Source organism: Mauremys reevesii, linkage group 2 (assembly GCF_016161935.1).
Source record: "Mauremys reevesii isolate NIE-2019 linkage group 2, ASM1616193v1, whole genome shotgun sequence".
Classification (NCBI taxonomy): domain Eukaryota; kingdom Metazoa; phylum Chordata; order Testudines; family Geoemydidae; genus Mauremys; species Mauremys reevesii.
Genome location: NC_052624.1, coordinates 15,242,577 through 15,254,755, shown reverse-complemented (window position 1 = coordinate 15,254,755; position 12,179 = coordinate 15,242,577). Strand labels below are relative to the sequence as shown.

Below are 12,179 nucleotides of genomic sequence, written 5' to 3'. Positions count from 1 at the left end.
ATGGAGTGGCAGTATAATTATAGTATATGGCAAGTTACAATATAAATAAAAAGTAAATACATGATTATTTTTGGCTTAGGTCACATGGTAAATACTAAGTGCAATTATAGTACCAACTAATTTGCAGGAATATGTAATTACTCTGGGGCTTAATTCATTTGCAAAGACTTGTCCAGCTTTTCACACTGTGTTAGGCCATGGAAACTATGCAGAATGGATTATTCATGGCTATGGGGTAGGGGGTTCCATAGCAAGTGAGTAAAATCTTATATATTAATGACTTCCCCACCCCCAACCCCACAGCAGCTCTATAGCCACATGAATAGTTTGGTTAGGATTTTCAAAGAGATCTTAGGGCTGGTCCACACTAAGAAGCGGGGTCGAACTAGGGTACGCAAATTCAGCTACGTGAATAGCGTAGCTGAATTCGAAGTACCCTAGTTTGAACTACTCACCCGTCCAGACGCCGCGGAATCGAAGTCCGCGGCTCCAAGGTCGACTCCGCCACCGCCGTTTGCAGTGGTGGAGTACCGGAGTCGACCGCGGCGCTTCCGGAGTTCGAACTATCGCGTCCAGATTAGACGTGATAGTTCGAACTCCGAGAAGTCGAACTCACCGCGTCGACCCGGCTGGTAAGTGTAGACTAGCCCTAAGGGAGTTAGGTGCCCATTGAAGTCAATGGGAGTTGGGCCCTGAACTCCATGGAGCTGATTTGACAATCTCAGCCCAAGCTCCCTGATAGTTCTGGTCTCACATGCACTGCCTTAGTGGGAGCTTTATTTTTCCCCCTTTGGATCAGTCAGCCAGCAAGTGGCTATGTGAAGCTCACAAATCAAAGGATATGTCTAGTTATTGCTCCTCATGCAGTGGTCCCAGCGATTCTTCCATTCTGTAACCACTATTCTTCCAGGTGCTGACAGCTGGTTTGCATTAGGAGCTTGGGTTTGTAGGTCTGTGTAGTACTGACCAAGGTTTTTGGCACCATTTGTGTAACCCTTCTGCCAGGCGAAGCCAGCAGCAACCAGAGGTGGATTCAATATCTAGGTGTTCCTTTCCATCGATACAACACAGAACTGGCTTGACCTCCCACCCAGTAACCTGGGAAAATTAGACACCACCCTGGGGCACCTGTGAGAGGCAATATTTCCCCACTCGCAAGCACAGAGTCTGAGTGTAGAAAAGAAACTTTTAATAAAAGGAGGGAAGTAACTTGGCATTAATTTGGGAAAACATCACAAACAGGGTTCATAAACCTAAACTATGAGCAAAAGACCCACCCCCAAGTAAGTTGGGCAGTGTCCTTTTCCCCTCAGGTTCTAAAGTCCAGCAACCTAAAAGTCCCTTTAGCGTGCCAGTCCCTTCTCTGCACCCCACTCACAGTTGCTGTCCTTGGTCAGTGCAGATCCAGAGTTCAGAGGTGCAGCTGCAGAGTTCACCTCCCACCTTGGGAGGAGGTAAAGAGGCATCTTACTTGCTCTGCTGCTCGGGCACTCATCTGCCGCCCCTCTCCAACAGCCGCCCTTCTGGCTGCTCTCCACCCCTCCATTGCCAGTCAACTGTCAGTCATGTTCTGCTGCCAGCTACCTCTCTGCTGTGACCTCTGTACATCAGTCTCTTAGTGACTTTTAGCTCTTAGCAGTATGGGCAGAAATAGTCCCCCCACAACTGATTTCAGCTCTGGTTGAGTATTTAAAATAACAAAAGAGGCTCCTAATAAAGCCTATTTAGCTCTTCCTTTGAACAGTGGGGAGGAACAGGTCAAACCAGTCTGGGGACTCCTAGGACATCTGTCCCCACCTCTCTTACTGTCACAGGGCTCTGGCGTTTGAGCCCCTGGCTTAACAAGGACCTTTCAGCTGAAGGTGACTCCCTTCATCTGGGACAGGTTAAGCACAGTCCTGCTTCCCTGTATTCCTACAATAATTACAACATTTTGGTAACAGTGTTTCACTACCCCTGCATTCAGTATTGAAGTGATTTGTAACCCAATGCCAGACAAAGTTGATTACTTTGAGCAAAACACTGCTTTATTTGCTGGATATATAAGTAGAGCAACAGCAAACTATATTTACATAAACACACCCAAAGTCTCTTCCCCCTCCCAGATAGCTGTCAGGGAAGGATTCATTCCCTGCTTACATCTGTTTAATAGCAAGTGGATCTGGTATAATTAATTGGTGGTACGTCAAAGGCAGTAGCCCCAGCCCTGGGAAGCAGGAAACAGGAAGTGTGTACAGTGGATGTTATCCTGGCTCTAAGAACAAGACCAATATTTAACATATGTATTACCCTGAGGAGTCAATGGACCAGTCAGGGAATGCACAGTACAAACTCCTAGTGAGCTATATTAGGGGAGAAGTTTATCAGAGAAAGGCGGGAAAAGAAAAGAAAAGGTATTACTTTTTAAAAGCAAACAGAATATTTATCATTTTACCCAGTAAACAACGGAGCTCCAAGGTCTCCAGCTGACTCTTCTTTCGCATGCCTGATGTAACAACCTGTGTGAGACTTTGAGGGAGAAGCAGAGGCTGCAAGAGGGAAGGGTTAAGAGAAGGCACCAGGAAGCCAGTCTGTGTGCACAAGGCTTGAATCCTAGCTGTAGTTGCAGCACCTTTGTAAATAGTTCTCTTAATAAAGAGCAGTTTAGTTTTTCAAGGTTGGAGTCCTCTCCTGTTATTATCCAGCATGTGGTACATGAAACACCTGAGACCTCAGAAAAGAATTCTCCCCATAGGCTTGCAAGAATATCAGTAGTAATCTGATTGTCTGTTAGCAGGACTTGACCCTGGGCCCGGCAGTGCCAAACAACAGACCTCTACCACTTGAGCTGAAGGACTAACTAGATTTGCTGGGAGCAGTAGCAGACAGCTGTCTTCTATGGACCAGCCATAGACGGCGATGCAGTGATATTTTACAAGCAGGTTACATATTCATACACATCACAGCCATGTTTTTTTCCCAAGGCCAATGCTTGCATTTGGGAGTGGATGCAAGATGAAGACAGGAGATGGGAAACAAGCTTAAACTATAGCACAGATCCAACACAACAACAACCCACTTAGAGTTGCTTATAAACACACAGTCTAACCCAGATTGTTTGCTGAGGTTTCAGAACTTTTGACATGGTCTGGTACAAAGCAAACCTCCTGAGCCCACACTGTGCTGCTCACAAGGTTTCTGTGATCCTATCATTAGGATATGTTTCGCACAAAGTATGCGCCTTGTGAGACATCATTCTAAAAGTCTTGATCTGCTAGACATTAATATCTCATTGGATTGTATGTGCTATCGTTCTATGTGAAGTTATGAAGTTTGGCTGTGTATGTGTTACTGAAACATGTGAGGGTGAAAACACCCACAAGCCGCCTTTCAGTTACAACAGTAAAAAGGCCAAAGAATGTTAATGGCTTATTGAGGAAATGCACACAAGCACAAGGCTTACCCCAGGAACTTTGTATAATAGAAACCTCTCAGAGCTGGCACTACGCAATGGGAACTGTTTGATCCAGGTCACAGCAAAAGAGCTTTCCAGCAAGTGGGAAGAAGGTATAAAAGGGGGAAATGACATCATGATGGTACCTCATTATCCCCACAATAACACACCTGGAAACACCTGAAGGCTGAACAGGGGGAAGTGATAGTCCCAGGCTAAAGGTATTTCTAGCCTGTGTATGAAAACTCGGGAAACCCAAGCTGCAAAGCAAAGGTAGCTTGTGCCTTAAGAATCTGCCAGCCTGTTTATCACTCAGGGTGAGAATTTGCTAATTCATTTCCTACCTATCTAGTGTGTTAAGTTCAGTCTGCGGTTTTGTTTATTTACTAGGTAATCTGCTTTGATCTGTTTGCTATCACTTATCATCACTTAATATCAACCCTAATATCAAGGGTTGATATTAATAAACTTATTTTATGTTTTAATCCAAACCAGTGTGCCTTTGACTAAGGTGCCTGGGGCAAATCTCAGCTTGGTTACCACAAGTGTGCATGGTCCCCTTCACATTGATGGGGAGGCGGACCAGGAATTAAACTCATATACTGGCCAGATTTGACCAGGGCAGGACAGTACTGCTCTGGGGTCCTAGTCTGGGAGGCTGGTGGTTAGAGAGCCTGCATGTGACTGCAGCTGGGTGTGTCCCTACCTGTGTGAATGCTGGTGAAAGTGCAGGCTGGAGGGCTTTGCTGCTTGTCACAGCAGTACAGTGTGAGAGGGAGCCCAGGCTGGTGGCTCAGAGGGCTCAGCGGTACCCCAGCTCCAGGTGGCACCCCGGGGGGAACCCATCACACTCTCTACTGCCCTTTTCTGGGGTGGGGTGTGGCAGGGCCACAAGGCCTCTGGTGGGGGGCCTCAGGGCCTAGACCACCCTGTCAGACCATTTCTTTGTGAATTCAAAGCCAGTCCTGATTTTGTGAATTTTTTGTGTTGAAACAGGCCCATTTTGAGTGGAATTGTTTTCACTGAGAAAATGGGTGAATTTTGGTATGTTTTTTGCGGTCCAACTACCATTTTTGTGGCATTTAGTAAATTTAAATTTTTCACAGGGAGGTGTGTGTTTGAGAGAGAGATTTCAGCTGTTCCACATTGTCCCTGCCTGCGTTTACCCACACCTAACTTCATGCAGCAACACCTACTGTTGGCAGTGTGATGGAAGCAGAGCTGGAAGATGGCCACAATCTCAAAGAAGCCCTTGAAGAAAGTGGAGTACAGCAGGTACCATAACCATTTATATCCACATAGGGTACCAATAACGGAGAGGTGGGGCCAGATCCTACACCAGATTAGGACCTGGCCTATGATGACTTCTCCAGAGGGCAGGGAAAGCAGTTAAATACAATCTTAAGGGTCAGATTTTGTTCTCATTTACCCTACTGTAAATCCAGAGGCATTGCAATGATTCAAGTGGAATTACTCAAGATTTACATCCATGTAACTACTGTCGGAATTTGGATCTCTGAATAAGAAATTCTACCCTCTTTAATCCCATGGTTTTTTACATCTGATGTCATTGTGATATGTCTTTGGTTTATGGCTTACTCACTAAAGGACAAATTACTACACCTCCCTTGGAGGATGCTTGTTTCATTTAGTTTGCTCTTCTTCACAAGCTCTTTAAAAGCTGGTCTTGTTTGAGAACAGTTTTCACCAGAGTTGCTCAACAAGCCATAACAGTCCCTTCCCTAAAATATTGTTTATACCATAAATTATTGCATGCAAGGAGTGTCCCATGGGGGAGGAAAAATAAATATAGTACTGCCTTGTAGCTTGAGGGTTGTGCTCTGCTCCTCAGAAGGGATAACATTTATAAATCAAACATGGGTTTAATTAATCTTCATTCTTTGCACAGGATTAGGAGGAAGACATTCACACTGATTTGAAGATGCAAGGCACTCACTTGATTCTGAAAAATTTCAGGAATATAAACCAGTGAAGTAGCAGTATATTGTAATACATAAAGCTCCTAATTCAGCTCTCAGTTACACCAACATAAATCTGTAGTAACTCCATTAAAGTCACTTTAAAGCAGTGTAACTGAGAGTGGAATTTAGCTCCCAAAGTGCGTATCACTGGCTTGTCATTTTCATTGTGAGAAAGACTTTTCGAAAAGAATGACAGTAATATTAAACAGTCACATTTGAAAGGGGTTGATGTATGCTTCACCATCCTGCACTCTGCAATCATACACACTTATACTTAACCTGTCATTTCAGTTAGTGATATTAGTTTAGCTGGTACATCATTTTTTCCTGTTGATAGAGAGAAAATGGCTTCACTGATAAAATTATGCATCTTAGTTATGAAGGAAAAAACCAGGCACCTTATTTGGGAAGCCCTGTTTGTGAAAGTGGACACACTAGAACTCTTATCTTCTTAATAATACATTTAAGGTGAAATCAGTCAGTTAGAGCTGCATTACTTTTAGCGGTGCTGGTAATTTACCACTGCCATCTTTACCTCAAGATTTGGGTGTCTTTCTAAAAGATGTGCTCTAGATCAATCAGAAGTTGTTGAGTTTGATGTAGAATTTGATTTCACTGTGTGAAATTATATGAGCTGTGTAATGCAGTAAGTCAAAGTGGATGAACATAATGATCCCTTTTGGTCTTAAAAATCTATGAACTAGAGGCCCTACCAACATTAGGAAATTCTCTAACTTCACTGACACCAGCTGAACTCCATCATAGTTAGCAGCACCAGAAGCCCAAGCATAGATGGGCTGCCAGCTGCCACTGGCATTTTCAAGCACTCTCTCAGTTAGAATCACTCCATGTTCATGGCAGCTTCACCTGTATATCCTATAAAGGTATGTCTATGCGACTAGCACTACAATGGCACAGCTACAGTGCTGCAGCTATGCGGTTGACACACTGTAGTGTAAACACTTGCTACATTGGCGGAAGGGTTTTTTCTGTCACTGGAATAAATCCAACCCCCCAAGAGCAGTAGCTAGGTGGTTGGAAGAATTCTTCCATCAACCTAGCTATGTCTACAGTGGGGGTTAACCTAACTACGTCATGCAGGGTGTGAAACTCTTCACAGCCCTGAACAATATTGCAGGTGTAGACCAGGCCTAAGACTCCCCACATGGCTAACGCTGAAGAAGCTGAAGTTATGGTAGCGATGATCAGAATATTTTTAGCAAATGTCTAATGTAGACAAGGCCTCAGGGATTTCAATAATACAATGGGTTGAATGAGGTTAACGGAAGTTCTAAGGAAACCTTACAACAGCGTAAGAGCCGGGCCATGTCGTCTGCTCTGTGCAGATCTGGTCCCCTAAGGGTGGCATGTTATAAGATAAGGTGTGGTTGGCATGCTACTTCTGTAATGAATATGCTTCTCTCTAAGCAAATTCCTAACCCAGGAAATAGTTGAACTGTCTTTCCACACCTGCTCATGAGGACAATGGTAATGGGTATATGTGTGAGTGTTTAGCAAATGTCCACTAACTAGCTCATAGGACTAAGGGTATGCCTACACTACCCGCCGGATCGGCTGGCAGCGATAGATCCAGCGGGGATTGATTTATCGCGTCTAGTCTAGACGCGATAAATCAACCCCGAGCCCTCTCTTGTCGACTCTTGTACTCCAGCGCCGCGAGAGGTGCAAGCAGAGTCAATGGGGGAGCGTCAGCAGTCAACTCACCACGGTGAAGACACCGCTACATTATTCACGTAGCTGAAGTTGCATAACTTAGATCGATCTTCCTCCCTTCCACACACCTCCCCCCAGTGTATCCCGGAGCTAAGAGACCTGGCTCTGCTGTGGGACCTTAAGCAAATTGCTTTGCTTTCTGTAGACTCATTGACTTCACTGGGACTACTTGTATGAGTGACTGCTCACCAGTGGAAGCCAGAGGTTCACAATTCCCTCCCCCCACCCAATGATTAATATAAAATATCCTTGGGTTTCTTATTTGTGTCCATCCACAAATTGATTATGATGATCATGCTTGGGTCTGAGATTCTTCTTTCCATTTTCCCTGGTTCCCCTAGTACATTGCTCCTCTTCTTCCTAGGTTCTTTATTATATTCCACACAAGTAATTTCCTGCCGGTTTCATTTCAGATATGCTCCTAGGAATCAGTACAATCATCTAGATAATAGAATGGAGAAGTTGATGTAGCTTCTAAATGAGATTGAGTCATTTAAAGAGGGCATCTCTCTATCACCCCCTTGAATCCGAAACAGAAATTAGAGCTATGGAAATGTTTGTGGTGGAACCTGAAACCAGAAGAAACTTGGCTGATTTCTAATATCATTGCATACTTGACATTTGCAGCTCAGGTGAGTTGAAAGTCCATTGGTGAGGGACTGTAAAGCTTTTAACCAGCCCTGGGCTCGTTTATGGCTTTGCATTGAAACTTGAATATTTTTTCTTTCACATCTTCACCATGAAACTTGCCAGAATCATCTGAGTTTCTTTTGTGTTGAGCTTTTGGGCCTGTTTAAACCCCCACATTGAAAGCAAAACTGAAGGAAAGGTGGATATTAGAGTTAAACGCAATCCGGAATATCTCGTTCTGCTCTGGAGTGTTTTTCTAATCCCTGGATTAGAAATCGCTGAATCCCAATCTGGCCCTGGATCCCAGTCTGGTCCTGTGCTTAGAGGTTGGATCCAAATTAGCAGCAGCTAATTAGCTTTGGAGCCTGCATAGAGTAGACGCTGTGCAGTTTTGCTGACCAGAGCCCTAAGGCAACAATAGTACAGTAGATTTCATGGCCTTCCCTTAGAAATCTCAACTTTTCTCATGTCTTTACTCTTCTCATCTTTGTTCTGCCTCTCTTCTCTTTATTTCACCCCTCACATAGGTCCTGTGTAGAAAGGACTGAAATGATTCTAATTTTCCTTCTATCAGCATATAGGTACAGCTACAGGTAGATTAGCTACTACTTTGCTTACCTGCCTTGTTGTAGATCTGATTCACTAAATGCATGATTTTTCCAGGTGCTGTGTACCTTTGACTCCTACTGACTTCAATGGGAGTCAAGAGCATTTACCAGTCTTGCAAGTTCAAACCCTAGGTAGGTACCACAAGCTTGGCTGTAGTTCTGATTCTAGGGCTGGCTTGTTATAATATTCCTATTAGCCTTCTTGGGAATTAAGCAATATTCATGTTCTGACAGCTAATGTTTTAAGCAACATGGATTGATGGATGCTGTGTTGTTCTTCTCCGAACCTTGAGGTTGGTTTGGAGAACAGGCTCTCTCATAAGATTGTCTGATGTTGGAAAAAAACTCAAGAATAGCCTCTCCCATAAGAATTCATAGTTCTGGTTCTGACCAAAACCAAGTTGTGCAGAGAACTGTTTAAAATAAAATAATAATAATTAGCCATGCTCTTTCCTAAATCCCAGAAAAGATTTGGATTCCATTAGTGCTTTGCGATGAAGGTTCATGTTGGTCCTTATTTCATCTAAACCAGATTGATCGTCCTCTACCAGCACTGGCAAAGGTGTCTAGAAGAGCTACCTAGATCCAAACCCCTCCAATAGCCTGCCTTCAGCAAGACCCATGGCAGTTGCATGGCCCATGCCTTTCAGCACTGTCAGGACAGATGTGTTCACTGAAAAAAACCATAGATAAAGTTTAAAGTAAATGGTTGATGCTTTCCAAGAAAAAGGACCTAATAGGAAAAATAAAACCTTTTGAATGACAAAGTTTTATCTAGCTCCCTAGCAGGTAGCACTTTCCCAAGGTATTGATGCCTTTCGTGTTTAATGCTTCTGTCAGAGATGATAGGATGCTTTTAAAGGGAAAACACTGCTCCAAGCCAATGGGAGGAAAATAGAATGGAGTATGTTAGCAAGATATGTTACCTGTGTTCTGACAGCTAATGTATCTTTCTTTGCATCACTGCACCTTTGTCCTCTATTGTTGCCAGATAAAAAGAGAATCATTATGGATACTCCCAAAGACAGCTGGTAAACATATACGATAAATTAAGTCCTAGGTTCTCCTGACAGGACTTTAGCTTAGAAAATTCAATGCAATATCTGTACAGGGCCCAAGTACATTTTTTGCAAAAGTTACTTGAGAAGCCTGTCAAAATTGATGGACTGTAGGTGGTTGTTCAGAGTGCAGTTCTGGAATTCTGCTTTCCCTGCAAGAAGGGAAGCATCATTTTTTATTTTTTAAATTGCTCATTTTTTTTCTTGGTGCTTTCATTTTAGTGCTTCTCTTGTGTGTGTAACACGTTAGAAAGGGGGTGCCAGCCAGCCAACCACACTCTTTAAAACATAAACTGTCCTTTCCTGCACCACTGAACTTGCTCAAAAAGACACCATCTACTCAATTATATTCTTACAAGAAGGCAAGACTGAATTCTTAGAAAAGGTGTGGAAGAGGCAGTGCAGAGATCTGCGAGACAAGTTGAAGAGGAGAGGGAGACTGCTTAAAAGAATTGTTTTCCCATGGTAGTGGGTACCTGTGGCAGCCAAGGGGACTATATCTTCCATTGCAATGCATTGGCTTTGCAACAGGTACCATGGTAAGGCAAATTAATTTAAGCTGACCATGTGGTATCTTATCTGACAAGCAGAAGAAGGCAACATGGACTCAGCCAGCCATGAACTGGTTCAATATGGAATTGCTATGTATGTTGGAATCTCAAGCTTCTGATGACTCTCCCCTAGATTCAGTAGAGGGGAAGATGTAACTCTGTGTCATTGGCAATGATTGAGGATTGTTTTTAAGGGAAAGATACACGCAGCTTCTATGCACAGAGAACATGTTCCTGCTTCCTTTGAAGTCACTGAAGTCAAGGGGAGTTATTTGTATGCTAAGGTGGGAGAATCAGACTGGTACTCACAAGCAGAGACTGCACAAGCACTTAGGCTCTCTCTCTCTCTGATCTCTTCAACCCCTTTTAATTTGTCTGCACTAGGACAGTCATTAGTAGTGACACTGATCAATGAGATCAATGTGAAAAATGGAAAAAGAAAATGATCCCACAATAGAATACATGAGGTAAGATAAAAGAGAACCCCAGCATTACATTTTGAATTGACCTAAGGCCCTGTGGTTAAATCACTGGACTAGGACATGGGGGATCAGGGTTCAAATTCCAGCTCTGCCACAGACTTTCTATGTGACCTTGGGAAAGTCACTTAACATATGTCTGTATTGCACATGGGAGGTGCAATTGAAGCTCCTTTAGACATACCTGCACTCAAAGCTAGCCAGTGTGTGTTTACAGGAGCTAGTTTGAGTAGCCACGGCAGCATGGGCTAGCCTCCTGCAGTACAGACCCAGGGTATATAGTTGAGCGGCTGGCTCCTGCTGCTGTGGCAACACAACTGTTGTTACTGGAGCTAGCTTTGATCTAGCTAGTACAAAGGTAGCTCAGATATGTCAACTCAAGCTGCAGTCACACCTTCCGATTGCAGTGTAGGCATACCCTGTGGTCAGCTATTCAAAAGAGCTTACCCACTTCTGGGGAAAATTACAATGATCCCTTCTGGCTTTAAAATCTGTGACCCAGCTTCACTCTCTTGTACTCACATATACACACCATCTTCCGTCACTCTCTCTGTGGTGTCAGTCGGAAGCTGTCCTCTTCCACTATGCCAGATAGGCTAAAATGAATAAGAATAAAATTCAAGAGAGGGATGATTAGACTCCAATTGCATTATTTGCACGTGAAATTAAAAGTGCAGGATCTACCACGTGAACACCAAAAGGGAGGTAAAGTGCAGCAAAAAGGTGGTTTGGGTGGTGTCAAATACTGCATAAGAACAGTGTTACAAGATGGCACAAAGACAAGAATAATTTCAAAATAGCAGAAGAATCATGTCCGCTTTCCAGCATGTTCTAGCATCAAAGGTAAATAGTATATGCAGCATAATGCTTCATAATGTAGAACTGTAATAATTGACTGAGGTATAATATACCAGGTATCGATCTGCAAACTCCATTCTGTTTGGTGAATGCCATTTTGATTGTAACCTGTAGTGTGTCCTCTGCTTTGTGCACTGAAGTCTCTATCTTGGTCTGGGACACCCAGGAGGTGGTAGAAACACAAAATTCCCTCCAGTGTATGTTGATCATAATAGAAGTTGAGGTAGATCTTGAATCATGCTGAAATGATTGTCGCTCACTCAGGAGAGCTCCAGTGTGGCTGTAGTTCAGTGCCATGATACAATCACTGCAACAAGCTTGTTCTCCAGTGCCTTCCCAAAATCCCCCAGCAAACTCCCTCAGGTGGTCAGTCTTGCTATCTTTCCACTCTTCACTTGCAGAGAGTGTCCCTGCCCAGCAGTCACCTGCCAGTTCATATTGTCTGCTCAGCATGCTGGTCCCCAGCTGGGAGTTTCTTATACTTCTGATCCAAAGAGCCACAGGTGGATAATGATTGCTGAGATGGCATCCTGTCGGCATGCTGCCATCTTTTGGCCGGTGACATCAAGGTCACGATCAACCTTTGGTCCAATACTTGTATGCACCAGTGAGCTGAAAGCCCATGCCACCTCATAGGTCTGGGCTTTGAATAGATTGTTTTAAGTTTACTTCTGGTAATATTCATTATGGGCCAATTGCTCAGCTGGTGTAAATTAGCATCGCTCTGAGTTCCTGAGGAATCTGACCCTCTATTTTCATACCCTGTTTGGGGGGGGGGGCTGTTGGATGGTTAGTAATAGCAATATTTGAATGAGCGTATCACTCTTCGTAGCAGAGTTCAAAGGA

General features: G+C 43.7%; 2 long non-coding RNA genes across 2 annotated transcripts in view; both read left to right on the top strand.

Moving 5' to 3' along the window:
* LOC120396648 overlaps positions 1-2,655 on the top strand; it is a 71,231-nt gene extending 68,576 nt beyond the window's left edge. Inside the window, exon 3 of the long non-coding RNA XR_005593275.1 lies at positions 2,439-2,655. This is a non-coding gene — a long non-coding RNA (uncharacterized LOC120396648). The remainder of the gene's footprint in view (positions 1-2,438) is intronic.
* Positions 2,656-3,619: 964 nt separating this feature from the next.
* LOC120396645 lies at positions 3,620-11,389 on the top strand. The gene is made up of 5 exons (XR_005593271.1): positions 3,620-3,750; positions 4,540-4,708; positions 7,563-7,781; positions 8,443-8,519; positions 9,668-11,389. It is a non-coding gene; the product is annotated as an uncharacterized LOC120396645 (long non-coding RNA).
* The last annotated feature ends 790 nt before the right edge of the window (positions 11,390-12,179 follow it).